The sequence below is a fragment of the Lissotriton helveticus genome, chromosome 1_1, assembly GCF_964261635.1.
Source record: "Lissotriton helveticus chromosome 1_1, aLisHel1.1, whole genome shotgun sequence".
In the NCBI taxonomy this organism is placed as follows: domain Eukaryota; kingdom Metazoa; phylum Chordata; class Amphibia; order Caudata; family Salamandridae; genus Lissotriton; species Lissotriton helveticus.
The window spans coordinates 931613955-931632163 of record NC_136057.1 but is presented as its reverse complement, the minus strand read 5'-3'; the positions used below and the strand labels follow the sequence as shown (position 1 = coordinate 931632163).

General features: G+C 45.6%; 1 protein-coding gene and 1 pseudogene across 2 annotated transcripts in view; both read right to left on the bottom strand.

The window, feature by feature from the left end:
• The window catches only part of USP6NL (USP6 N-terminal like), a 1161829-nt gene that overhangs the window by 720287 nt on the left and 423333 nt on the right, over positions 1-18209 (bottom strand). The window lies entirely within an intron of this gene.
• On the bottom strand, positions 14643-15981 carry LOC144770298 (metal transporter CNNM3-like; annotated as a pseudogene).

Below are 18209 nucleotides of genomic sequence, written 5' to 3'. Positions count from 1 at the left end.
CGCATTAAAGACAAATAACTGAAACGGAATAACGGGTCTGGCTATCGGAACGTATTGAGCAGCTGTGGGATGCAGTGAAAGGAGAAACGACTTCTCTCGGCACCCGAAAACGCTCTTTGAAACTCCAGAGTGGCGCGGATGGAGAGCGGTAAGATGGTGGGCGCCTCAGGTGAACAAATCTGAAGTACACCCTCACAGCTCACGCCCTGCAGTAAAACCGCGAACTGCCCTGCAACAAGAGGACGCATCCCTTATCTCGGTAAGCGCTGATATATTAACAAGGAGCGCTGTCAGATATTGGAGGCTCCTAGAAATAATTGGAGATGGGACCTTGACAAATGCTCAAAATGGCGGCGCCCATAAGCTGTACAGGACTGAAAGAACATTTTTACCGCCCCATGACAAATGAATGGCTCGAATTATAAAGCGCTAATTACAGCGGACGAATGCGCTAGGTCGGATGCAATGCATGTGGAGGAACAGAAGCGTGATGATAACGTGCCGATAAGGGAGAATGTAATGCGAGAGACTGCGCTGTTTTTTAGCATGCTATATGGGTCATCATAACTGTGAATCATTAAGCGACTGATGCGGTGAATCTCTGAGTGATCGCACCTCTGTTTTGCATATCTATCGACGCTGGCACTCAAAATACGAAGTTTACTGAGCTGTGCATGCTACAAGGCGGAAAGACAGCGTAACATCGTGCCAATGCTGTGGTGACGAAGGAAGATTAACGAGCGGCCATTTTGAAGGCATTAAATGTAAGCGCTGCAATCCATCACATGCGCTGAACCACTGGGAAATTAGACAACGCGCTATGGAATGGAGAGTAGAAATGGCGGCAATCACCACGCAGAGAGGAAATGGAATACAGTGACAAACTGAAGGCACAACGCAAGGTATAAGCGGATGCTTTCACAAATATTTGCACCACATCACTAGCGGCACCTCGCTCATAGAATTAGAACGACCAAGAGAGTCCCTTGCATGCGTTTAACAGACACTACGGTCTGTCCCCAGTGCATCGAGAGACAGGAACTGCCCAGGATCCACTTCAACACGCTGCATTACACGCTCATTAGCCCAATACTTGAGATCCAGTAGACCTACTCGTAGATCTACAGGCACGTGGGGAGAAATACCACATGTTCCAGATATCGGGTCTGACACCACGATAAGTTTGACCCTAATTTAGTGCTGTATGCGCGATACCATTATCGAACTGTGCTAACGTTATAACTGCATGCGATGGGGAAACCTGATAAACAGCACCCTAAACTAACTTTTGAACCACGGAGATCGATTCGTGAGGCCACAGCTCAATCAGACGCGGAAGCGGGCACAGACAACCCTCCCGAAAGCAGCATGGAAACCATTCTACAGGCAATTCAAACTAGTCTGCAGGACATAAATGGGAAACTAGACCACCTTACGTGCCGCATAGACAATATGGCGACTAAACTGGACCGTCAAGGAGAAAGACTAGAAGAGGCCGAAAACCGACTATCGGCAGTGGAGGATGAAGCCCAAGCAAGCACATCGAAATGTAACGGGATGGAAAGAACACTGGCAGTCCTCAGAAACAAAGCGGAGGATTTGGAGGCGCGTTCACGCAGAAATAATGTCCAAATAGCTGGAGTTCCCGAATCTACAAATACAGGACGTATGGAGGCATATGTGGAGGAGATGTGTCGGTCAATCTTCGACACGGACCATGTTTACCCAATATTTATAGTCGAAAGAGCTCATAGGTCGTTGGCTCCACGTCCACCACCAGGAGCGCCACCTCACCCCATAGTGGCTTGAATATTGAACTATCGGGAACGAGACAGCATATTAAGGATGGCGAGGGGAAAGCAACAAGTAACCTATCAAGAAAACAAGCTAGAGTTCTACCCTGACTATACAGTAGCGGTACAACAGGCACGCAAAGAGTTTGCAACTGCAAAGGCGAAATTGAGAAGCATGCAAGTGGAATATGCTATGCTCTACCATGCCTGCCTAAAGATAACATGGGATGGCAAGTCTTCACCAAAGGCCGCTTACGATTTCATAAAGATCGCAAATCAACGAAAGGAGAGGAAATAAGCAGCTAAGGATCAAGAGTCAGAATGAATGACCAACGCTAAATGCCGCAAGACACTGACAACATTGGCAAGTATGAACATTACGTCACGAACTATAGACAGAGCACCCGAGGCTGAATTGCCAACTACCGACTGGCACAATTTATCAAACGGTAAGGTTATGTGTACAAAAGGTTAGAGTATATGGATACTATGCAGGGTAATGCATAATTGAGACAGACTCCAATGAGGGACGCGGCTGGTTTGCACCTCGGCTGGTCGTCTTAGACTACCACCATGACTCTCTCACGGATGGTGGCCCTTTTGCCATGTGATGGCCATAAGTGCAATCAGTTTTCTTCCTCAGGGTAGCATTCACTACTTAATGATTCAGATGTGATGGTGACCATGAAGGGTGACTTAGAATACAACCCAGTCAGGACCAATTAGACAGGTTAACCTCGGAGATGTAGGCCTGGGATCCAAAGTGGGGAACATCAGTAAATCAAAGGCACACATGGCCTGGATTTGAAATTACCAGCCCGAGCACAGCGCCTTTCTTTTACAATGCTAACAGTGTCATGCCTATTTATACCGTACTTTGTACGCTTTTGAAACCTGCACACATGTCACTTTTTCCTCCTGTAATGCACCATTTCCTATTGTGAAGCGGTATATAAAAACGCATGAATAAATACCGTAAAATTTGGCACCCGGCGTATAAGACGACCCCCGACTTTCGAGAACATTTTAAAGGGTTAAAAATGTGTCTTATACGCCGGAAAATACGGTACCAACAAGTGTTCGAACTATAATTATACTATGACTCTCAGGCGAGGCATGCATTGACTGCTACATAGCTCTAAGCTCAGATTATGAATAGAATATGCTAGCATTTTTGTAAAAAGTAAAAGTAGAGAGATTACTGAGGAGAAAGTCCTGTACTTCACTTTGACAGCACTAATTGCATATAATGTTTGGTTGCAATTTCACTATATATACAAATTTATTAATATGGGTATAACGTATGATATACACATTCTGCCTATTACTAAACTATGATCTGCGACATGCATTAAGTTGGATGGTGTTGGGTACCCTAGGCGAACACTTACATGGGTGCTCCCCACACGGTTTATGAGTTTCTGGAAGTTTGAGGAAGGGAAATGGCTTCGGCAGGATTGGGCTGCTGATGTGGGTGGGGGAGGGACGGATTGGGAACATGTTGTTGTTACTGGACCAAGACACTTGAGATGCATTGCTGAAATCCGAGCTGGAAAACCTCTATATGATACACTATATAAATGTACACAAAACAGGATCTGTTCAATGGAAGGGCAACTACGGAGCTGTATTTACCGACCTAGCACTGATTGTCTATAAAGCACATGACTACTAACACACCAGGTAGACTTACTGTCAATTTGCTCACATGGAACATAAGAGGGTTCACTAATCCGAAGAACACTAGACAATTATTCGCCTGCATGGACAGATGGCACATTGACATTGCACTGTTGTAAGAAACACACATAGCCCCACAGGCTCACAGACATATAGGCAAACGTTGGGCAGAGACAACACATTACTCAACATACTCATCGTACTCCAGAGGGGTGTCAATACTGATAAAGAAGGGCATGAATGTTACAACCGAGAACGTCATAACTGACAAACAAGTGCGCTATATCATCATAATGGGTGTGCTGCGTGGACAACGATTAACGATTATTAACACATTTGGGCCGAATGTTGACGCACCTGATTTTTATCACGAAATATGGCAACACCTACACGGGGAGACGGGGCGCACACTAATATGGGGTGGGGATCTAAATCTAGCACTGAATGAGACACTGGACAGATCAGCACTCTCGGTCGAACCACATAGAAAAGCAAGAGCTAAAGTACTGGACATTATGGCTGACTTACACCTACATGACATCTGGAGGGCACGTCACCCATGGGCCTGTGAAGCAACGCACACATCTGCTGTGCATAACAGCTGGTCCCGCATGGATTATTGGATAGGCTCTGAAACGACGCTATTATGGACTACGAGTGTAAAGCATATGCCAAAAACACTATCAGACCATAATCCCATTGTACTATCCCTTCATATACCACAATACACACCGCCACCATATAGCTGGAGATTAAACGCAGCTGCCCTCACAGATCCCATATATTCAGATGCTATACACACAGCGATAAAGGAATATTTTCAATTAAACGAACACTCCACAGATGACCCAGGCATGTTATGGGAGGCCTTCAAAGCTACCCTAAGAGGTGTTTGCATAAGTACGGCAGTGGGCATCTTACGTGATATAAGAACACAGCTGAAAAGGTGTGAGACAAAGCTCAAAATCAATAGAAACCCAGTATGATTGGACACTGGACCCAAAATTATTGGGGGATATACGCACAACGCTCACTGAGCACCAATCCTTCACTAACGATGAGATTAGATACATCCACAAACGTCCCAAAGCTAGAACATTTGGGGAGGGGGCAGACCAGGGAGAGTACTCGCCACCAGAATTTGCAAAGGACGCAGAACCCAAAATGTACTGCAAATACGAGATGACAAAGGATCCGTACACGCAGATCCAATAGGTATCTTGAATGGCTTTGTGAAAACATATGGTTCATTATACACATCCCAACCGACTGCGTCATCAGGCGAAATACTTGAATATCTAGAGGACGTAGCCATTGCTTGGCTTTCAGATACGTAGAGGGCCTATCTATTGCTTCCTATAACTGTAGAGGAAGTGTACGAGATCATTAAATCATTACCTAACGGAAAAGCCCCTGGCCCCGAAGGGTTCACTTGTGAATTTTATAAAACTTACGTTGATTTACTGGCACCACATCTAGTAGCGATGTTTGGGGATGCATTTGACAAAAATATACTCCCCCCGACACTGAGGGAAGCAGTTGTGATAGTGCTCCTAAAACCGACCAAAGACCCCGAATTTTGTGATTCCTAGGGAAGCAGTTGTGATAGTTCTCCTAAAACTGGCCAAAGACCCCGAATTGTGTGATTCCTACCGACCTTTATCGTTAATAAATGTTGATTCGAAAATATTGGCTAAAATACTCGCTACACAGCTATAACCTCTAATGACAAACCTAGTCCTGCCGGACCAATCTGGCTTTATTCCATCCAGAGCCACAACACATAACACGTACACTATTCGCACTCTCCCACTATTTGGTACCCAGCACCAAAGCGGTGGCAGTTATGTTGGATGCCGCTAAGGCTTTTGATTCTATTGAGTGCTCTTATCTCATCACGGTGCTCAATAGAATGGGATTTCCTCCGATATTTATTCAATGGGTCAGGTTACTATACACACAACCAGTAGCACGGGTTAGAGTAAACGGATACGTATCTGAATCACTATGCATAGAACGTGGTACAAGACAGGGCTGCCCCCTCTCTCCCTTACTGTTTGCCCTCGCCCTTGAACCCCTCGCCTGCAAAGTAAGGCAAAACCATCACCCATCCGCACTACAATTTCCAAATCGGCACCTACATATATCGCTCTATGCAGATGACATGCTACTGTATGTCCGTGATCCTGAGATACACCTCGCACCGCTACTATGCGAGTACATTAAATTCGGGTGCACTCCGGACTTCAAATTAACTGGGAAAAATCATCTATTATACCTCTAACTGACACGACAACCCCACACGTCACAGAAATTCCTCTTGAATGGCAAGAAGACCCCATCAGATATTTGGGTGTATGGTATCACAGGGACCCGGAAGTAGTAAAAAGAACTAATTATGGCATGGTGTTATCCTCCATTGAAGACCAGGTAAATCGCTGGATATAACTACCATTATCCCTGGCTGATCGCATTGCACATGTCAAAATGGTCATCCTCCCCAAGTTTCTCTACCTGTTTAATAACATCCCTATACCCCTTCCTAAAGAGGTTTTTAAACGTATCTCCGCAGTAGTGCTCAAGCTAATATGGGCGGGCAAGCAAGCACGTATTGAGTTGCGTATCTTGACGCGGTCTTACTCTAAGGGGGGACTTTGTGTGCCAGACTTTCTTTTATATTACCTCTGTGCGCAGGCACAATATGCAGCATATTGGTAAGACAAAATACCGTACATGACACATACAGCAGTGGAGGAAGGAGATGCTATGCCAATCCCGGTAACGGCAGTTATCACACATAAGAGACCACCATTACATAATAAAGATATAAACACCATAGATGCTACCAATGCAGCATGGCAAAAACTGGGTCAACTGGCCAATAAACTACCGCTCTATGCTCCAGCACAACCATTGCACTTTCACCCCGCATTATCTGTTACGGCTGAAGAGTTGGGCATGGGCCTGTTGCGACAGGTAGGGCAAGACACAATGGGAGACCTATACCATAATGGTAAGATTAAGACGCTACAAGATCTGTCATATGTGCAGAATCAAACACTACTCTTCCGTTTCACTTACTACAGGTTGTTGAAGGCAATCAAAAAATTGTATTCGCATTATCCCACTGAACCACCGCAACTCGATACCTTACAGCTCATACTTACTTCCACAAATACCACGCACTTAGTATCTCGTTTATACACAGTAGCGCAGAACGAAATAAACTACAGCACACAAAAGGCCATGGAAAGATGGAACGCTTTATTGGAAGACCCACTATCGGACACAGACTGGCAAACCGCATGCTCGTTAATTAAAATGTTAACGCCTAATGGAAACTTACGAATGATACACTTTAAATATTTGCATCAAATGTACTATACGCCTGTAAAGCTTTATAGATATGGGCTTAGGCCTGAAGCGAGTTGTAAAAGATGTGGGTTTGATCCAGCTGATTTTATTCACCTTGCCTGGCATTGCTTGAAGATACATTCATATTGGGAACAGGTCGTCTCCATACTGGCCGAAATGGTTGGCATAGACATTGATTGCACCATGCGAATCTGTCTGTTGGGACTGCTTACAGGCGTAAGAGCTATGAAGCGAAAGTACTGCGCGGTAGCACTGCTGCTAGCCAAACAACGTGTCTCAATGTGTTGGGAGAGCAAAATGGTACCGACAGTTAACCAATGGCTAAGTGACCTATTTCATTGTCAAGATACGCTCCACACGTACGAAGAGGAATTGCCGGTCCGCTCCAGGCCTAAAGACTATTGGCACTACTTAACGACATATTTGCATAAGCACCCTAATGTGTAAGGATAATGATTAAATGTGATCCCCGCCCATTTGGCATCACAAGTGTACTTATGAAATGTATATGTATTTTTTATGATTTCACTGCTGGGATGATGAATGCTGTAGTGTATTGGTCTGTATTAGTTGTTTTTTTTGTATTTTGATTTATGCAAATTATACTAAAAACTCAATAAAAAGATTTATAAAAAAAAGTGGTGGAGAATGCATTGGCACAGAGTGCAGTGGTTTAGAGTATAGCGGCATAACGTAGACTGCAGTAGCATAGAGTAGATTGTTTCACAGTACAGTGGAGTGGTGCAGGGTAGAGTGAAGTGTCATAGAGCAGAGTGTTGTAGAGTGGCACAGCATTGATTTCAGTGGCATAGAGTAGATAGTTTAAGAGTGAGTGAAGTGGTGTAGAGTGGAGTGGTGTAGAGTGGAGTGGTAGAGGGGAGTGGTATACAGTAGTGGTATAGAGTGCAGTGTTGCAGAGTGGAGTGGTGTGGTGTGACCTAGACAGGAGTGGTGCAGAGTGAAGTGGCCTAGACTGGAGCGGAGCAGAGTGTAGTGTCAGAGGGCAGTGGTGCACAGTAGATCAGAGTGAGTGTATTGGGGTAGAGTACAGCAGAGTGGCGTAGTGTGGTGCTGAGTAGAGTGCAGTGACAGAGGAAAGCGGCACAGAGGATAGTGGTACAGAGTAGAGTGGCACAGACTTCAGTGGTAGAGAGTGCAGTGCTGCAGAGTAGAGTGTCGTATAGTGCAGTGGTGTAGAGTAGAGTGGTTTAGAGTGCATTGGTGGAGAGTGCAGTGGCAGAGTGATGCAGTGAAAATGGGCAGACTGCAATAGTGAAGAGTGGCGTGAAGTGTTGTAGAGTATAGTGGTGTACAGTCGAGTGGTGCAGAGTAGATTGGTATAGAGTGCAGTGGCGTACATTGTATTGTTTTCAGTAAAGTGGTGTAGAGGTCATTGGCGTAGATTGCAGTGGAAGAGTGCAGCAGTATAAAACTGAGTGGTGAAGTGTGGAGTGGTGTACAGTGGATTGGCTAAGAATGGAATAGAGTGGTGTAGACTACAGTGGCAGAGTAGAATTTTTCAAAGTAGAGTGAATTGGCGTCGAGTGCAGTGGCATAGTGTTGCAGATTAGAGTGGTGCAAGAGCAGCGTTGCAGAGTAAAATAGAGTGGCGTTCAGTGCAGTGAGGTAGACCGTAATAGTGTAAAGAGGCACAGCCTTCAGTGGCAGAGAGTGCAGTGGAATAAAGTCGAATGTTGTAGAGTATAGTTGCGTAAATTGCAGTCGTGCAAAATAGTTGGCATAGGTATAGTGGTGTAGGGTGCATTGTTTTGAGTAAAGTGATGTATACTAAATTGCCGTAGAGTGCAGTGGTTTAGAGTAGATTGGCATAGCGTACAGTGCAGTGGCATAGAGTGGTGCAGCATGGAGTGCAGTGGCAGAGTGGAGTACAGGGCAGTAGCATAAAGAGCAGTTTGTAGAGTAGATTGTTTCAGAGTGGAGTGGTGCAGGGTAAAGTATAGTGCAGGGTAGAGTGGAGTGGCAGAGCACTGATTGATGTGGAGTAGAGTGGCATAAAGTGCTGTGGCATGGAGTGCAGTGGCGTAGAGTAGATTGTTTCAGAGTAGAGTGAAGTGGCATAGAGTGGAGTGGTGCAGGGAAGAGTGGAGAGATATGGAGTAATGGCATAGAGTGCAGTGTTGCAGAGTAGTTCGGAGTGGTACAGAGTGCAGTGGCGAAGAGTGCAGTGGTGCACAGTAGAGTAGGGTAGACTACATTGGCGTATTGAGGCATAGAGTGCAGTGGTGCACAGTAGATTTGAGCGGCATAGAGTGCAGAAGAGTGGCGTACAGTGGTTTAGAGTAGAACAAAGTGGTGTGGAGTGGCGCAGAGTAGAGTGGCGTAGACTGCAGTAGCATAGTTAATTGTTTCAGAGCAGAGTAAAGTTGTGTAGAGTGCAGTGGCACAGAGTAGAGTGTGGAAAAGTGCAGTGGGTCTGAGTAGATTAGAGTGGCTCAGAGTGGATTGGCGTAGAGTGGCAGAGAGTGCAGTGTTGCAAAGTATACCGTCTTAGGGTGCAGTGGTGTATAAAAGAATGGCACAGGGTTCATTGGTGTAGAGTGGAGCAGAGTAGAGTGGTGTAAAGTGAAGGTGTGTAAAGTTAAGTGGCATATAGCGCAGTGGTGCAGAGTACAGTGGTGCAAAGAAGAATAGAGTGGCGTTGAGTGCAGTGATGCAGAGTAGAATAGAGTGACAGAGTATCGTGGTGTAGGGTGATTAGGTGCAGAGTAGATTGTCGTAGAGTGCATTGGTTTCGAGTAAAGTGGGGCAGAGAGCATTGGTGTAGTGTGCAGTGGCATAGAATGCAGTGTTGCAGCATAGGGTGCCATAGAGTGGAGTGGCACGGTGTGATGTAAAGTGCAGTGGCAAAGAGTGCGGTAGTGCATAGTAGGGTAGTGTGGGGTAGAGTGCATTGGCATAGAGCACAGTTGTTACAATAAATGTAGAAAATTCAGGCCCACTCATGTCAATGCAAGCATCAGCAGAAAGCTGTGTGCAAATGTACGTATTAAAAGAGAAATACAGGACTAAGCTATCTGCAATAGTAGAATCAAAAAGAAGGTCAAATTGAGTCAGGAAGCTTCAGTAGAATCGAGATGGAAAGTTACAGGCCTGCATTGCGAGAACAGGTCTCTCAGAAAATATGTAGATAAGGTGGCACAGGATAGGTGGGAGATTAGGCCTCGTAGAGTAGTAGACATGTTGGGAATAGAGCATTGTTAGGCTTTAAAGAGAAAAGCCAAGGGCAACCGGTAGTACAGATGCGTAATCAAAATAACACATGCACATGTATTGCATTTCATATACACATGATTAGCTTTTTTGCAAAAATGATTTCTTTTAATATAATGATGTTTTTAAGCAGATGTGTAATCCAATATGCAAATATATGACATTTTTACGCTGAAACGTGTATAAAAGAAACTTGCCGCTCACTGTAAATTGAAGCTCAGATTCCAGTTCCACTTAACAGTCTGACCTCCAGCGCGCATTATTAAACCTTGTACTATATTGACAAAAGAAGTTTTGTTGTCTTTTTCTTTCATTCATTCATTCAGAAACAGAGCAGAGTGGAGTAGGAAAGTGTAGGGAAGATTGCAGTGATGGAGTGTGGATTAGTGCAGAGTAGAGTGTAGTGGTGTGGGGTGGAGTGGGGTAACTTGGAGTATGCAAATAAGGTAGCATACTGCCATTACAGACAACAAATCTTCAATTGAAAGGACCCTAACATTTGCAATCACAGTTTTACTGAAAAAAGTATACATCGCACAAACGATAATGTGTGGAAATGTCATCACCCAATGTATTGATTTGATCGATAGTACAGTTCATTTACAGACATTAAAATTTTGTTGTGTGCTTGAAAAAGGATAACTTAGTCTTCCTCAAGCATATCCCGCCTAGCTAGCATGATTGTCACATAAATGATTATTATTATTTAAAGGATTTATAAAGAGCACAGCTACCCAACAGGCTTTCCTGGCGCTGAAAGTGGGACAAGCAAGAATGGAGCTCCGTTGGCATTAGGCAAAGGTCATCAGCTTTTTTCGGAAAGCGAGGAGAGATTGACAATTCCTGAGTTCTAGCAGAAGGGAATTCCACAATTTTGGTCCCAGAAAGGAAAACGAACAGCTCCCATATGAGTCAGCCGTCAGCCATACTCTGGGGAGTGAGAAAAGAGAAAGATTGGCCGATCTTAGGTTGTGAGAGGGTCGATAAGGCATTCTGAATGAGCTGGAGATGGTGACCGCACCCAGATACAGTACATTACCATAATAAAGTCTGGTGATCATCAAGGCCTGCAGGACAGCCCTCTGAGCAGCTGGTGGAATTAGCCAAAGAATTTTCTTTAACCACTTGAGGACCGCAAAGCAGGCTGAGGTGACTCCCGAGAACTGAGCAGCGAGGGAAAGCTTGCTATCGATGGAAAAACCCAGGTTCTTAACCTGGGTAACCTGGGTAGGCAAAGGTTCCAAAGAGACAGGCCAATAGCGGGCTCCCCAAAGCTCAGGATTGTTCCCCAGGATGAGAACCTCAGTCTTAGAACCATTCACCCTTAAAACTTTAGTGGTCATCCACAAGGAGATGTTACGCAGACCAAGTTAACGTAAGGAAGGATCCTGGTGTTAAGCCGGTAATAAAGAGAAAATAATCTGCGTATCGTCAGCATATGAAAAGATGGTCAACCCAGATTTTTTGCAATGTCTGCTAAAGGGCGAACGTAGAGATAGAAAAGCAGAGGACTCAAGATTGAACCCTGCGGAACTCCTGATGTTAAGGCCACAGGACTAGATTTAGCAGTGTGAGAGAAAACTTGAAAGGAGCATTTCTTTAAAAATGAAATCAGCCACTGCAAGGCTATACCTACAATGCCAGAGCTTTCAAGGCAATCAATCAATCAATCATTTATAGAGCGCGCTACTCACCCGTGAGGGTCTCAAGGCGCTAGGTGGTGGGGGGTGGGCGCTGCTATTGCTCGAAGAGCCAGGTCTTGAGGTGCTTCCTGAAGCCGAGATGGTCCTGGGTCAGTCGTAGGTAACTGATGACGAAATTAAATGGACTGTATAGATATGAAAATTTGTGTTTTTAACTTTAAGAAGATTGCTCAACAAATATAAATTTGCACTGTATGTTTTGTTATCCTGTATATTCAAATTGTTTTTGAACATCGAATGAGTGATATGGTTCACTAATGTGTTTTAATAGAGGTTTATTCCTTTTTTTAAATCATTTTTGTTATGATGTACATGTTGTAATTCTGAATAAATATATATATATATTTTTTTTAATTGGTTGTGGTCAGAGCATTGAGGCTTTAATATACCCTTAGTTCTCTATTCAACCTAGTCATTGTTAGGTAAAGTATTGCCTAGGAAATTCTGAAGGCAACGTGGTAACTGGCGGAGAAGATGGCGTCGAGGGTGTGGCCAGCGAGGTGAGTGGGGGTGTTCACCAGTTGCTTGAGTCCGAGGTTGGCGAGCAGGGTGGTGGTGGTATTGTCATTGCTATTCTCTAGGTGAAAGTTCAGGTCTCCAAGGAGGATGTATTCTGGTGAGGCTAGGGCGTGCGGGCTGATGAGGTCGGCAATGGTTTCACTGAATTGTGTGCGTGGGCCCGGGGGTCTGTAGATGAGTGTTCCTCTAAGGGTGGTCTGGGGGTCGGTGTGGATCTGGAAGTGTAGGTGCTCGGCGGAGGAGTTGGTGTCTTCGGCGTTGGTCGTGACGCTGATGGTGTTTCTGTAGATGATGGCGATCCCTCCTCCAGTTTTGTTGATGCGGTCCTTCCAGGTGATTTTGTAGCCGTCCGGGATGGCTATAGCGATGTCGGGGGCTGGGGAGGCGTTCATCCAGGTTTCCGTGAGGAAGGCGACGTCAGGTGTTGTTGTGTCGAGGAGGTCCCAGAGTTTGATGGCGTGCTTGTGAACGGAGCGGGTGTTGAGGAGGATGCACTTGAGGTGGTTGTTGTTGCGGTTTGCTTTGGCGGGCGGGGTACGGGGTCTGAGGCAGGTGAATTTGCAGGTTTGACAGGTGAAGGATCCGTGGGTCCGTCTACGGGAGGCTTGATAGCAGGCGGGCGGTCGTCCGGTGTTGAGTGCGTTGAGGGTGGCGCTGTCGTATTTCAGTCGGTTGGTCTGGGTCCGGCGGGGTCCAGGGGCCCAGGGGTTCTGGCGCTCGGCGAGGTCCAGGCGCGGACGGGCGTAGACGGGCTTGCCTTTGGCACGCCTTAGGTGCACCATTGGCGCGCCCGCTGCGCGTTTCCGCGCGGTCTCCTCCATATATGGCGAAGTGGGAAGGAGGAGCAGCTGGGAGGCGGGAGCGGGGCGGCGAATGGGCGTCGGGGAAGCGGGAACAGAAGGAAAAAAGGGGCGGGCCGCCGGGGAGCAGCGGCAGGGAGCGGGGGGGCAAAAAGCGGTAAAAAAACAATACGGGCAGAGCAAAAATTAATAAAGATACAGGCAGAACAACAGTGGGCACAAACAAATGCAAAGGGGCACTGAACAGCAAAACACAAAATACTTAGGGCGCAGGAGCAGCGGAAAACTCGCGGAAGCACCGGTGAAGTCCTGGAAACACAGGAGCGTGGAGCAGGGTCAAGGGTCACCTTGCCAGAAAATTAACCATGGTGTCTTACAGTGAAAACATGACAAAAAATGAATGCAATATGTATGCAATGCATGTATGAGATGAAGAACTTAATGGGACAATGAGTGCGGTCATTGCCTACCTATGCATTCACTGCAATGGAACTACTTTCTAAGTGGCAGAAAGATACACCAAATAGCCAATAGTATGACGTAAAAGATGGACTCTGTTTTAGGGTACTCCAAGAAGGGACTGATGGGGTATCATAGCAGTGGCAGAATGGGGCAAAGGAAAATGAAAATGTTGGTCTTCTAGGGGATGGATGACCTTTTGTCTTTCTTAGTTCGCAGGGTGTACCCAGCTGCTTCCTACACTTCCCAGATTATAGAACTGAGATCTGGAATGCAATAGGCCGAACATTACCGAAAGTTTGAGATATTGTTGTTGCAAAAAATAACAGAGTGGAGTGGTGCAGGTAGATTACAATAGTATGGAGTAATGTGGCATGAAGTGCAGGTCATAGATTGTTTCAGAGGAGAGTGAAGTGCATAGAGTGAAATGGTGCAGGGTAGAGTGCAGTGGTGCAGATTAGAGTAGCGCAGAGTGTGTATTGGCATTGAGTGCACTATTGCAAAATGGAGTGGTACAGACTAGAGTGCAGTGTTACAGAGTGGAGTGGTGCACAGTAAAGTGGAGAGGCCTAGAATGGAATGGTGTAGCGTGCATTTGCTTGCAGTGAAGTACAGTGGAATGGAGGGCATTGGCATAGAGTAGAGTGGTGCAGATTAGAGTGGTGCAGAGTGGAGTGCAGGGGCTTGGAGTGGTGTAGAGTGAAAAGCAGAAATCGAACCCTGGTGAAAGGATAGGGTCACTGGAGGTACAAACTCTAGCTGGACAGTCTAGAACAAATAAAGTCAGCAACCAAGCATATGCGACTTACAAACAACAAAGCCATTTGTAAACAATGGACCAAATGCATTCCCAGTGAAGCTTTCTGAATGTCCCCAAGAAGTCTTTAGCAAACCAGACAGCTGCGCTATCTGATAGGTTACAAACTAAAAATGGGGTGGGCAGTAGTGTTTTGTAGGCACAGAAGCTTTAGCTTACAAAACACTCTGAAACTAATTGGCTGTCCATTGCATAGATACAGTAAGAACTAAATAGCATCCAGTGCTCTCAAACACCAAACCGTGCTATAAGCAAATCCTTGTGATCAATGTGCGGGGGTCTGCAAGACCTAGACTTTAGCCTCACCTCTCTTGAACTCCTGCAGCACGGTATCGAGCTTGATGACTTTAAATACAAAGTGCAGTGGGTGGTTGTAGAACTTGGTGATGGTGCTGATGGGCGTCAGTCATCGGGTCCACCGTTCCAAGGTCCTTGACACAGAGGATGTCCACAATTTTAGAGCTCTTTGACTCATAGACAGGGGTGCAAGTATAGCCACTCTGCAAGATCTGTGACATGGTGCTGAAGTCACGCATGGCACTCAGCATGAAGAAGTCCTGCCCCGGCATCAGGGTGCCCTTCACAGTCCTATTCCTCAGAGCATCTTTGCTGAACTCCTCTTTCACAAACTTGTTGTAAGACTCACCATTGCGCATCATGTCCACCACTTTATCTGACAACAGGCATGGACTGATATCGTGACAGAAGGCCAGATTCAGCAGTTTGCCAAGTTGGAAAAGAAAGAGGGAAAGTAACAACCATACACAAATGTCAGCCAGAAGGTGCAGACGCTCAGCTCCAGGCACCAGTGTAAAGCGAGAGTTGCTGGAGCCAGTTCACCTGGCAATAAGAGACAGCCCACTGCCAAAAAGATGGCAGGCGCTGGTAAACCCAGTGCTAGGTACAGCAGGACATCAGCTGCTGCATTGGCCACCACTGCAAGGATCGATGTGGCAACGAGGGCCACAGTGCCACATCGTTGCAGTCGCTCCAGTCACTTTGCATTGCATCGCTCTTTCTGGGATCCACATTAGTGCAGTACATGCAGCTCTACTAGTTCTAAGCTTAAGGAGCTAAGCTGCAAGCCATGTGCAAGACCACTGCCGGAGCTGCCAGGATACCTAGGAGCCAAGGTGGTACTTGAAGCCAACTTGCCATCAACTACCAACACAGCACCAGCGAAGGTATCCCAGGGCTGGTCCAAAGCTGTCCTTGTGAAAATGTGATATAGCCATGCAGGAGCCCCCTCTGGAACAGCCACAGTCACCAGTCCCCAATACCCACCCCATTCCTGTGGTTCCAGCTGCAATAGCCCCTCGTCTTGGGGCCCCAGTCTTCTGCAAGCTGCTGCTAGACCACCTCCTGAGAAACCCAGCCAGGCCCAGGACTCATTAAGTAGTCCCTCTCCATTAAGGCGAAGGAGCACCCAGGGGCACTCAGATGACACCCCCAATAAAGGATGCACTTTGGAGATCTTCGAATTGCAAGTCCAGCAGCGCAGGGGGCGGGGCTTGCGTCATTGGGCCCGTTGGGAGCACAGTAAGCACCAGCAGCCTACAACCCCAGTCTCCTGATTCCATCAAAGGCTGGCTGTCCAACACCATATTAGGTGGAGCAGCGTTGCAAACACACCCCGCCCACCCATTCAACTCTCATTGGTCCAAGAGGGAAAGAGAGCCACCAATAAAGAGAGGGGGGTCGAATTAATAAATTGTAAAAACGCTGAAAGGAAAACAGATTAGAAATAATAGGATTGGTAAATTTTATTTTTGCATTTTAATATCCGCCCGTGTCTCTAAAAATGATAGTTAATTACATCACATAGGAAAAATCTGTCAGTACGAGTTTGCAGTATCAAAATTATTATACAAGTGTGTCTGCCTCCGACACAGCAGAAGAAACCAAGAAGCTCTCCCCACAACCAGAGACGTACTGCCAATTTGCAACATGAAAAATATCATTTAAAAAAAAAAAAAAAAGGATTTGGGCAAGCCGTGTTATAGGGAAGTTATGCGTCCGCCATTATTGAAGCTCAAAAGCAAGTACAACAAGCTGTATCAAGACCCTGGCCCAGGGGTCCACACATGCCGTGGCAAGTACGGCTCATTCACCTGCATTGACAATCAACCCCCTTGTGAAATGAAGCACAAATTGGAGGAAGGCCTGACAATCTGCTATGGAGCTGACCTCTGACAGTTATGTTTCACCATTTCCTATCTGCAGGGAGTGTTCATGTTGTTGAGCTGTAAATCAGGGAAAGTGAGTTAGAGAATTAAATGAGGAATAACCTACAGAGCGTCTTCCTCAACTCAGCAGAAAGGTCCTGGTTAATAATCACAGCACCAAGTAAAGAAATAGAAAAAAAAAATCTATTTATTTACCGTTGGTATAATCGCAGCACCTGCGCTTTGCTTTTAATGTTAAAAGTAGAGCGCCGGTGCCACGATTATACCAAAAGTAAAGAAATCCGATGTTTTTTTAAATTCCTTTGCTTTTAGTATAATCGGGGCACATGAAAAAAAGGAGAAAAATAGATTTTTTTTTTATTCCTTTACTTTTGGTATAATCACGGCACCCGCGCTGTACTTATAATATTAAAAGTAAAGCGTGGGTGCCGCGATTATACCAAAAGTAAAGAAATAGATGGTTTTTTCTATTTCTTTACCTTTGGTATAATCGCGCCACCTGCGCTTTACTTTTAACATCAAAAGTAAAGCGCGGCACCCGCCCTTATACCAAAAGTAAAGAAAAACAAGTGTTGTGCGCGTCACGCCTGTGTCTGGGCACGATCATTGCTCCTTCCACGGCCTATTGGTGTCTATTACACGTTTGGTGCGCATAATAGACACCAATAGGCCGTGGGAGGAGCTATGCGCGCGCCTCTGGCCAATTGCATGCAGTCTTTTACAATAAGACGCACGCAAAGGCCAATGGGGGAGCTGAAAAGGAAATGCACACGCACAAGCGTGTGCGATTCCTAAGTCAGCTCACATTCTCGCGCTGCACGAGCACTGCTGCACAGTTCACCGCTAAGCACAAGGCCTAAAAAAGCAAACTGGAATACCATTTTTTTTTTAATGGGGAAAAACCCACGAATCAGGCAATAAAAACTGTAAGAAAGAACAGGCCAAATCAGAAGGAAAAGAGGCAGGCTGGACAAGATGAAAAAAACAGATTGAAATAGACCAGTAAGAAACACCCGCTGTAAGCAGTTGGCAAGAACAAGCATTGTTTCAGAGCACGGAGTACTCCTGATCTCCTTATATTTGGCAACAGGTTGAATAACCAGTAAACAGGAAAAAGGAAATACAATGTCTCTGTTTGTTTGGGCTAGTCTATTCAAAGGAATTCTTCTAGGTATCCTTTACACAAAGGAAATCCAGTCCTAAATTCGCAAAAGGAAGTTTACTCTCTTCCCACTGGGTGAGTCTTCTCCGTACGTATCATGCAGCGCCTTTGAAGCCATCACAATGAGCATCGAAGAAAGACGCCGCCAGAGTGAAGATCCACCTTTGCCTCACTTACGTCACTCTCTGCCTTAGCGCAGGCCTAAGAGGTGGAGCATTCGCCCACTCTATGTATACTTCAATAACAGGTATGCAAACAGCTCTGATGTCAAACTAGACCTAAAATAATAAAGAGTGTACTTATCACTTTCTACAAATACTTTCAAAATATATTTCCAGACACTTTTTGAATGGTGTACTGACAGGAATGTACAGGATTTAAACAAACAGTAGCAACTAGACATTCTCTCTGTATGAATGTTCTTATATCAAGTAACGCCATAGGGTGGTGTCAAAATACTAAAACCTAAACAATGCACAAACAG